The sequence below is a fragment of the Vidua chalybeata genome, chromosome 14 (assembly GCF_026979565.1).
Source record: "Vidua chalybeata isolate OUT-0048 chromosome 14, bVidCha1 merged haplotype, whole genome shotgun sequence".
NCBI lineage: Eukaryota > Metazoa > Chordata > Aves > Passeriformes > Viduidae > Vidua > Vidua chalybeata.
In genome coordinates this window covers 7,700,031-7,711,204 of record NC_071543.1, presented here as the reverse complement: position 1 = coordinate 7,711,204, position 11,174 = coordinate 7,700,031, and positions in this window count along the sequence as shown.

The window sequence follows — 11,174 nt, the reverse complement described above, 5'->3', positions numbered from 1 at the left end:
CTTCAGCTCATTTCAAAGCCTGACAGCAGCCACAGTCAACAGGAGTCAGGATGCAGCCATGGAAGTGATGTACTCACCACCTCTGAAAGCAGGAAGAGTCTAGCAGCTCCCAGCCCTGTTCAGGAGAGGAGCTTGATAGTACCAGGGCCCTTCCACTGTCTGAGCAGATGTTCAGCAGAACTGCTCCACACCTGCACAACAGGTCTGCCCCTCTCTGGCATGCTTAGACTGACCGTGTGTGACACAAATCAGAGTCTGTTAGAAGCACACAGCTTGCTACACCTGCATCACTCTGACTGTGATCAGCCCTAAGTCTCTGGATCCCCCTTCCAAGAAAGGGCAATTCAGCTGCTCCTCTGCTGCTGCTGGGCCAGGTGGGAAGGCAGCTGGATGGGCTGGATGCTGCACAGTCAGTCTGCAGACAGCCAGAAACCTTTGGCCCTTCATTTCTGCACTTCCTTAGATCTGCTTGGTCCTCTGCACAGTCTGGGGAGCCCTTCAGCTGGTGAACTCCTGGAAGTTTGGTTCTTGTTCAGCATCCTTTGATTTCTACTGAACAATGTCTACTTTTCTGACACTTTGCAAGCAGCTTGCTGCCATCCTTTCTCCTGTCTAATGCTTTTACCTCAGGAAGTCTCAGCACACTCTACAAACAAAGTTATCCATCCTTGTTATACAAATGAGGAAACAGGGGCACACATTTTACTTCTGTCTCCTTTTTACAAGTGCCCCAGTTTTGGGAAGCTGAATTTGAAACAGTGAATGCAGTTACAGCCTAATTTTCAGTAATGCTGAAATCCAGCATAAGCACCTACAAATACTGAACATTTTGGAAAAACTCGACCTAAATCATTGACCCAAGGTCATGCAGCAGAGTTAAGAAGTGAATCCAGATGTCCTGATGATTAGCTCTGTCTACTGGCATTCAGTCAAGTCCTGCCTCCTAAAATAAGCTTCCTGAAGCATCTAAGACTATAGTCTTAGAACTCCCTTAAACACCCAGCACTGGTAAGACCTGATTTTCAAATGAAGAAGGGGGGGAAAAACCCAGTTCATTATTTTTTTCTCAACTGATCACTGAATGGCCAATGAAAGGGCAGCTCAGAGTCATTTGATCTCAAACTTCTTCCTATAAATAAAAAAGGGAAGATTCTTCTCCCTTTTCAAACAACATGAAGAAAAAATGTTCTGCCTCAGTAATTCTAGACCTGAGTAATTAAATCTGCTCTCTGTTGCAATCTGTTTCCCATGTGTATCACCAACCTGGAATTTCTGGAACTCAATACATAAGGAAGCTATTCAATAAAAGGAAATACTATGACAAAAGGATTAAGAGATAGGTCTGAACCAGACTGAAAGATTCCCTATATCAGAGAATAATCCAGTTCCTTATCCAGAGTTCAACTTTTCAATTTTGACCAGCATCTCAAACCAAACACTGCAAAAACAATGGATCTCCCAGAATCAGACCACCTCTCACACCTGGTTCAGGGGCAGAAGAAAAGAGGGAACAAGTTGAGGAGACTTGTGCAGTATTGCAGCAGAAGTGGAACAGTACAACCTGTCTGTACAGTTTAACTGCTCAGCAGAATAGAATAAAACAGAATATTTCAGTTGGAAGGGACCTACAATGACCAGCTAGTCCACCTGCCTGACCAGGGCTGACCAAAAGGTGAAGTGTGGTATTACGGGCATTGTCCAAATGCCTCCTAAATGCTGTCAGGCTTGGGAAATTGACTATTTCTCTCAAGTCTTTGACCACCCTCTCCATAACGAAAGGCTTCCCAATGTCCAGTTTATGCAAAAGATCTGTGAGAAAATTATAAAGAGCTTTAGTAGTTAAAATTCAAAGTCTTCTCTGGAAGCTCAGTTATATCTACTTATCCATTAAATGAATATCAAAGGATTCACTGCAGCTGAGCTAACTGACCTCATTTTCCATCCTTTGGCTTCATGCATTCAAGTTCAAGCATAAGAAACTTCCTTACCCTCTTGGTGTGTTTAATTCTGGAGCATTCCAGGTATAATCTGCACCTAAGTCAAAAGGCATTTAAACAAAGCCCTTAGATTTCAAAATTTGTCTTATCCTCATTTGGCTCCCAGAATTTCAGCTGCTTTCCTTAAGTGATCTGCTCACATCTGCGCTCCAGCTGAGCCACGTTCATGCCCCACTGACCTGACCACTGCCATCTCTGCAATCTTGCAGCTGAGAATAACCAGCAATGCACTCAGTCCCTGTAAGCATCAAGAGCCTTTCAAGGAGGAAGCAGAGAAGAGCCAGCCTTTATGTAAGAGGGAAAAGTATGATTTCAGAGAAAAAACATTGTTCAGCTAAGGTGAGTAATGGGAGCTGCACGCCTGAAGTGCCCTGGTCCAGTTCCCCTGGGCAATGCGGACTGGAGGTGTCAGCATCTTGCAGGATTATCCTCTGCAATGGCAGCTGGCAGGTATTTTTCTAACAGAGAGCACAGCAACATCATTCACGCTCATTTGATTCTATTTGCTGCTGTTCCTATTCAAACTCGGCTAATCCGATCAAGTTATTTCTTGGCCTGTGCCTTACAGCTGAGTAAGTAAACACCTTTCATAAGGCCTGAGCCCACTTGTTTCAAGTGCATGATTAAGGGCTAGACTTGAGCATTATTGTGAGAAAACCTACTACGTTACTCGCAGTTCCCAAAATCACTCACCGGTGTCTTGAAGTGGCACTTTCCATCCAGTGTTTTAATCCCTGCATTACAAACATATAATATGGTCACAAAGGGGCACAAACACCAAATATCCATCTGTTTCAGCTGCCCTAGAGAACGGCTCTTTGAGCTGAGAATAGCTCATAATGGCACCACTAGAGAGTATGATGCAAAATATTTTCTGTGGCTACCAGACCTTCTCCACAGATGTCTCTTTTTGTTTACTGTGAAGAAGACAGATGATAAATATAGTCAGCAAATATATTTTGGACAAAGTCATACTCATTTGTAGTATTTGCATTAAGTAACACTGGAAGACTTATGCAATAGAAAAGATGTTGGCCCAACTGTAATTCCTTCTCTGGTACACCAAGGATGAACTATTGAAGTTTACAAGTTTTTTTCAAGAAGAATTGTTGCTGCTTATGCTGGTATTGCTAATAATATAACTGATCTTGATAATATAACGGGGGTATTTTCTCCTTTTTTTAAAAACACCCCCACACGCTTCTCTTTCTCTTCTCTGAGGCACTTTTAACTTCACATTCAATATTCTCTTCTGCACTATCTAGCCCACATCACATCCAAAAGATGGATATTTGTTTTGAAAGCTTCGGGATTAAAGGAATATTTAAACAATTAACTGCAATCATATTCATCATCCAGTGTGGTACCATGGATATGCACTACAAATATAATGAGAAAGTAAAACTTTCCTTCAGGAAGAAGAAAAGAGAAGATAAACATCCACAGATCTCATTACTTTCTTATCTTTTTTAGACTGCAAATATGTCAGTCACTGGAACACTTTCATACTAGGTCATTATTGTTACACATATTATGCACAAAGACCCAAGGCCTCATTCTGTCATAGATAAGCTATTCACACACATCCTTTTTTTCTCCTTACAGTTTATTTGCATGGCTGGCTGGATAATCAGTCATCATTACAAAATATGACTCAGCCTGGCTGAATGTCCAATTCACTTTGGGGATTTTCTTGGAGTTTTTTTTTTTTTTTTTTTAACTATTGAAGACCAGAGAAGATGTGTCCCTCCCAGATAATGTTGATGTAAAAAAGATTTGATTAATGGGGAGGTCAGGGGAAAGGGAATGGATCAAACAGCAACATTTCTACTGCTGTGTCCTCAAAGAGGCTCTGGCCTCTTCAGCAGCTCTGACCATACTGCAGAGTGCAGGGTTCCTTGTCCCCCACTGCAGCATGGACAGGGAGATTTCTCACAAAATCCCCTCCTAAGGGCGGAAGGAGGATGCAGGACAGAGAACTGGTCACATTCCTCAAGGATGGGCACCCTTAATTTTAAGGACATATGTGTTTTTCTGGATATCTAAATTCCGTCTATGGGTTACTACAATTGTGCAAGCACACAGAATATTTTAAAATATGATTTATTTCACATCTAGTCCAGTACTAAGAATCTTCCTAGTATCAGTCATAATCAACACTCCAGTATGACCTTAAATGAAATATGTGGGTCCCTCTCTCTCAAAGGATAACTCTCATCTACTTAACTTACTTAAAGTAAGTTAATGGCAGTAGCAGTGGACACTGCCATCCTGCTGAGCAATCCTGGCTGTATGACTGTGACTGACAAAGATGGTGAATCTGACTGTTCAACACCTCTGGGCCCTGGTTTTCAAGTAAGAGACTAGCCCAGCTCAAAAGGGCAGTGTGAGAACGTATTTCACCTGGGACAGGGTGAAAATAGCATTTAGAGCTTGGCCCTCCATTCAGCCAGGTCCATTGGCACATGTCTCTATTTTTAACCATCTGTGTAAATCTTGGGTGAAAAAAGCAGGATATATTTGTGTTTTCCAGAATTAGGGTAAACACGAGTTTTTTACCTAGGGCTTTCCTGACCAAAGCACCTTAAATTATGTAACCATATACTAATAATGTCTGTTACTGTATTTAACAGAACAAAATTAGGCTGGCTGAGAAAATCCACATTAAAATCAGCTGATGAAAAGAATCACACTGTAATGGACATGCATAAAAAGCACGTGGAGATTATTTCTGTGATAATCTGACTACAGAAGACCACCAAGATCAGCAAGATTCCTGACCAACATCTACACAGGAGCATGAAGCCAGCAGCAGAAGTTAAATATGCCCATGACCTTTAGCTGGCAGTCCTAGTTTCCTCAGAATTCCATACCACGTTTGAGAGGTAAACATCATCTGTACTCCCAGCCTCCTTCCTCAGTGCACTGCTTACGTGCACATCTGCTAAAAATCACAAGCAAACTACACAGCAGTTTAACTGAAACTCAAATAAGGAAAACATTCAATTAGGCAGGGAGAAAAGCTAACTTCCTCCTTCCTTTCCTACCTCTCAGCTGCCTTTCTGCAAGAGATCAGTAGTGAAACTCTTAACTTCACCTACCCTGATTTAATGTCAAAGTTTCTTCCAATTTAATTTGGTTTTAACAAGTGAGAAGTGCAAAACAAACAAGAAATTAAAGCTGTGCCCTTAATTATTGCTTATGTAGAGCAAGTGCTTCAAAGAGCCAGCAGAGATATGATGCAGCCACTGCCCCAAGGGGCACAGAGCACCTAATCCTGGCTCAGCCACCACACAAGGGCTGTGCTCACCACCACAGCTTGCCACCAACTGGGCAGTGCAAAGCTGAGGCAGAGGATGGGTGCTCAGGCTGTCATCTTCCTCTCAAAGCCAGAATTTACTCTGGTGCCATGAACATCTCCCAGCGGCAGAATCTCCAGCTTTGTGCTCATCCTGAGGACAAGCACTACACACTGTAAACTGGGACTGAGCTGGCCATGCCTGTCAGGGTCAGGGATGTTAAAGATTGTGCTTCTCCACCTCTACCCTCCCCTCATGAGAGTCCACCTGGAGTTCTGCATCCAGCTCTGGGTTGTTCAGCACAAGAAAGATGTGGACCTGCTGCAGGAAGTCCAGAGAAGGGGCCACAAAAATGATGAGAGGGCTGGGACACCTCTGCTATGGAGACAGGCTGAGACAGCTGGGGTTCTTCAGCCTGGAGAAGAGACGCTCTGGGGAGACCTCATTGTGGAATTCAAAGACTAAAGGGAGCTTATAAAAAAGAGGGAGAGGTACTTTTTACATAGGTAGACATTTATAGGACAAGGGGGAATGGTTTTAAACTAAGTGATATTAGATTTAGATTAGATATTAGGAGGGAATCCTTCACAGTGAGGGTGGTGAAGCCCTGGCACAGTTTGCCAAGAGAAGCTGTGGATACCCATCCCTGGAAGTGTTCAAGGCCAGGTTGGGTGTGGGCCTGAGCAACCAGGTCTGGTGGAAGGTGTCCCTGCCCATGGCAGAGGGCTTGGAATCAGATGATCTTTAAGATCCCTTCCAACCCAAACCTTTCAATGATTCTCTATGGCTATCTTCAAAGTGAGCCCCTGGTTATGATCAGTGCTGTTACAAAATGTAATCCAAAATACCTAAACTTATTTCTTCTACACTGAAGTTAACATGAATAAGAAATCAAGTACAGTGCCACAAAATGCTTCTCTTCAGCCTCAGAAGCTTGTTTACCATTGCTGTAGTAGCTGAACTGCTGAATGAAATATTTACAACTATTCATGCAATCAAACTCATTTTCCTTAGGAAATAACTGATTAGGTGTCTCACATCTGTTCCTGACAATGATTTAAGCCTCTGCTGATCCCTATCTAGACCTGACATGAATGTTAATGTTTTAGAAACCATCATCCTCAATAGGAGGGTGATGAAAGACTCTCTGGGTCTGGTGGTGGTGTACTGCAACAGGGAAGCTCTGCTGCATCTGCAGTTCAAGGATGGCACAATCAGCCCACAGTTTTCTCTAACCCTGCAACCCAGGTTTTGGAAGCCTGGCAAGACACAGAAGCTAAAGTAGAGCTCGATGAAGAATTATCTTGAGAATTATCTTCCTATCCCTGTCGGAAGTTTTTAATATCTTCCAGATGCTTGCTTCCTTTATGCAGAGTCGCAATCCTGCTCTTCCATTCTCCAGTATTGCATGTCATCCTTTCACCAGTGTTTGCCCATCGGGGCCCTTTGATGGAAGCTGATGCAAGTGTTGCAAGGATGTGAGAAAAATCAGCTACTAATAAAGCTGACTGACATTATACCCTCACAAAACATGATGTTCATGTCAGGAAAGACAAAAATTAATTCCAAATTTTTTCTGAAATAAAAGCTGTTTCATGGGTAAAGAGTCAATGCCACCACACCATTAAAGAGAGAAATCTAATGTTTAGTTAATCTAATTCATCCGGCAATCCTCTTTTCCACAGGAAATTTATCAAAAGAACTTACCAAAAAAGTAGGAAAAAGAAGTATTTATCTCAAGATGTTCCTTATTTCTGCAAGAGCAAGGCAGAAATCTTCATCCCTCTCAGCTGAACTGCAAAGCTCAGCCACATTTTGCCAAAGACTCCAATGACAGAAGAGTTGGTCTTACTCGTTCTGGTAAGGGTGATAACTGGGCTTCCTAAGTTCTGACAAGAGCAACCAGGCCAGAAGAAAACTTTTGGCAACACGTATCAAGTATTACCTCGCGGTCAAGGGACTAAAAACCAAGTGAAATAAATGAAAATTTGCCTGCCAGTGACTTTATAGAGCTGTAATTCAAATAGAAATGAAGTCTATATAAGTGTCTGAAGAGTAATCTCTAAAGCAGTCAGAAATGCTCTAAAAGTAGATTTCAAACACAATCCAAAGAAGATTAAACTGGCAATTCATCTCTCTTAGGACTTCTATACATCACAAATAAGCATTATGCCTTCTATGTAAAGCAGCCCATTATCTGATTTATTCACCAATATCTCTCCTTATTCAAACAATTCAAACCAGACTATATTAGAAAATCCCAGAAAAATTTCCTCAGCACTGCAACTTTTGAAATAAGTTGATGATTTATATTTATACAATTTTACTTACTGTACAACTAAATTCATGTTTGTTAATATAATACACTATCTCTATGGACAATTTTAAAGAAAGATGCTATCCCAGCTGGATCATTTATTAATATTCACATGCTTTCCTTCAAAAAAAAAAAAAATCACAACACAGAAGTTGTTCTTGTTGGCATTAATCTTTTTGTTTTTTTTCATCTCCCAAGTGAAAACAGAAATTCTGCTCTAGTCACAACAGTGTACTACCAACAAACCCATCATTCTAACACTTCAAGCTCCATTTGAACACTCCTTGCCCCTTTAACTATGAATATATCCAATATAAGGAATTCAGCTCCAGATTCAAAACATGTGCCCTGGATAAGACAAATTCTGACTCAGCCCCATTTCAGGTTTACAAATGGCTAAGTGGCAATTTTAGTCCATTTTTTTTGCAATTATTCTTCTCCCATTTTAGGCAATGGATTTTTGCCCTTTTCAGACAATATACCAGGACTATTGCAGAATCATATACACTTTCCTTTAACAATCTTCTTCTGGGAGCCTCTCCTTCCATACTCTGAATTATTTCCAGAAAGTTGAAAAACAGAATTGCAGACAATTTTCCCATGCAAAATAATTTTCAGCAAGGTTTCCTGAGTTGTACAGCCTTCCCCAAATAATGGACTTCAGCTCCAGTCCCAGGGAGACACAGACACCAGGAGGTCTTGCTGTTTAAAGGCCAAGTCCCATGAGATGTGAAGATGGCTCAGATAAGAAAGTGCTTTCACAGGAGTCCATGCTGCAGCAGAACGAGCAATAAGAATTGTCTGTCCCAGGACTGGCACTCAAGGGCCAGCGTAAGCTCCCTGTGCAATCACACAGCTCCACACCACTGCTGTGTGTGGGAGGTTAACCCAGAGTTTATGATGGAAAGAAAATACAGTAACTCACTTTTCCTATGTTGACACATTGTCTCCACTAATGAGAAGGCTCAGCCCTCTGCATTAGCAAAATTAAACAGAAAATGTAGGTGTTAAGATTAGCACAAAGAGTTTGTTTTATTAATACTTCCTGCTGTGCCCCAAAAGGAAGCCATTAGAATTATTCAAGAGTAAAGGCAAACTATTAATACTCATCTTTAATATATACATCAGTAGCGGAGTCAACCCAAGTCCCACCTTTTTGTCTCATGTGAGTCATTTAACACACACACTTAATATGTCACTTAATAAAATTTGATTTGAAGCAGTTTGATCAGAGTGAATGTTTTTAAGTTACTGTAAATTGAGCCAGTGTACATTGCACTCAGAGACAGGACAAACAGGTTTATGGTCAAACTTCCTCAGCAAGGGGTGTAACCCTCCCCAGCTACTAGAGCCTCCCTAATTGCTGCTTTTACTGTGACAAGCCAAGAGTGGACCAAACACACAGCATCCTCCTCTGTACATAAACACCTATTTGCAGTTTGTACAGCAGAGCTTTGAACAGCCTAGAACCAAGGACTCACTCCTTTTTTTCTCTTCAGCTGATACTTTGGGAGAGGTCCCCACAAAGAAGCTGGTGGAAGTTCAATCTTTGCCTTCATCAGGGTCAGAGGTTCATCTCATCCCCTTCAGATAAAGCCTCTGCATTGGCTTGAAAATCTTCCTACAATGCTGCCATATCTATGCAAAATACCTATCAGCAATGGGAGCTCTTATCAGCTCATCTATTGCTCATTAATTACTCGAAAAAATGCTTTACTTAGTATGTTGTTTATGATCAAAACTTTATTGTTCGGAAGCAATGCACCGCACTGTGCTCTGCATTAAACCAAGATTTAAGTAGGCTGAGCCCAGAAAAGAACCAACAAACCTTATTAATTTCTTTTAAGCATGTGTGTATGCATGTGTTTGTGGGCTGAACAGATGAAGCAAGAGAGGAGATTAGCATTTTTATAGATATGATTCCTGCCATTGCTACATACTTGAAAATCTTGCTTAGGCTTGGGCACTTTGTAAACAAGAATAAACACACCTACAAATATCTTTGCATTTATCTATTAGTCAATCAGTCAATCTGCCTATAACTGACACTCAACAAAGCACCTCACATTTACTTATAGGTGAAGGGGAACACCTCGATGATCCTTCCAACCCAGAATATTCCACAGTCATGGGGAGACAGAGGCCCAGTGCAGGTCTCTGCTGAGCCGTGATGCTGCTGCTGGGTAAAGAGAGGTGAAGCCTCTGCCAGGCTGTGCCAGGGCACAGAGAACAGTGCAGGTACAAGTGCAAGTACCACACAGCAGCCAGCCAAAACCTGGGAACTCAGTGTAAAACTGAAAACACATTTCTATTTCACACAACAGGGCCCTGTAGAGCAGCCCTGAAGAACTGAGGTCCCAGAAGCAGATGGAAGGTGATGTGCAGGCTGGCAGAGCCCTGCATGCCATGGGAGAGTGGGGCAGGAAAGACCAAATCCTTTGCTGTCCCTGCCTGCTGTCACACCAGGTGAGGATCCAGCAGGAGGGTGGTACAGTGGCCCCAGTCAGGTAGCAAATGTGTTGAAGGCAGCTGTTAGCCAGGGCCCCCTCTCTGATCATCCCCAGAACATGTTCCCCAGAACATGTGTGTGGCCCCACAAACCCCCCCGATGTTCACCTTCCACCACCTGCAACAGGAGCCCAACTCCAATGCACAGGTGTGTATGTTTGTGTGTGTGTTTGTGTGTGTGCATCAGTCCTCCAAAGCCAGAGCTCCAAGGTCTGGCTCTGCCTCCCTCCCTCTCCCCCAAACAAAGATGTTTCGCAGCGCTCTCGCGGCAATGTTTAGTGAGCCTCTCGGTTACCATAGCGTTATGCACTAAAGGAATGTCGACAAATTAATCAGTTGTATAATTATGTTTGCCTAAGAATACAAGTCAGATGATTCAATGCATTTCAACAGCTCCATGGAGTTTGGTTAACACACTTCCTCTTCTACCATCTCAGTGATACCCTCATCGGCACTGACGTTTTTCAATATTTCAATTTTCTTTTACAGGCAGATTGGCAGGTAGGCGATCTCTGCTGCAGGCTAAGTTGAGCTGTTTTCCTTCTTCCCTGCCTGCTTCATTTCTGTCTTGTTTTATCTACTTCCTTCTCTCTTTTTTGTAATAAGATGGACATCATACATTCAACTTTAACCACACTGTGTTTTTAAAGTTACTAATTCATCACTAATGGTCAGCAGTCACTTCTTTCTTCTAGATTTTGTCCTGCATGATTTAGAGAATTTTGCTCTGATCAGCACCAGAGCAGAGCTGATACTAAGTCCAGGTTCCCGACTTACTTTAGGAATATCAGGTTAAAAGGGAACCCCAACCCAGGACTACAGTCTTGGAAAACAATGCTGGAAAACAACATCTCTTCAACCTACCAAGACACACCAAAAGCCCGAGAACACTTCCTCACGTCATATAATAAACTTATGATTCACATAAGAAGCATGTAAGATTAAACTGTTCAGTGACACAGCAAAGGGCAGGTGAAGATCACTGCCAGTACTGCAAGCCCATGGAGCCACACAGAGTTCATTTACACCAGCAACAGATCCCAGAAAATACAC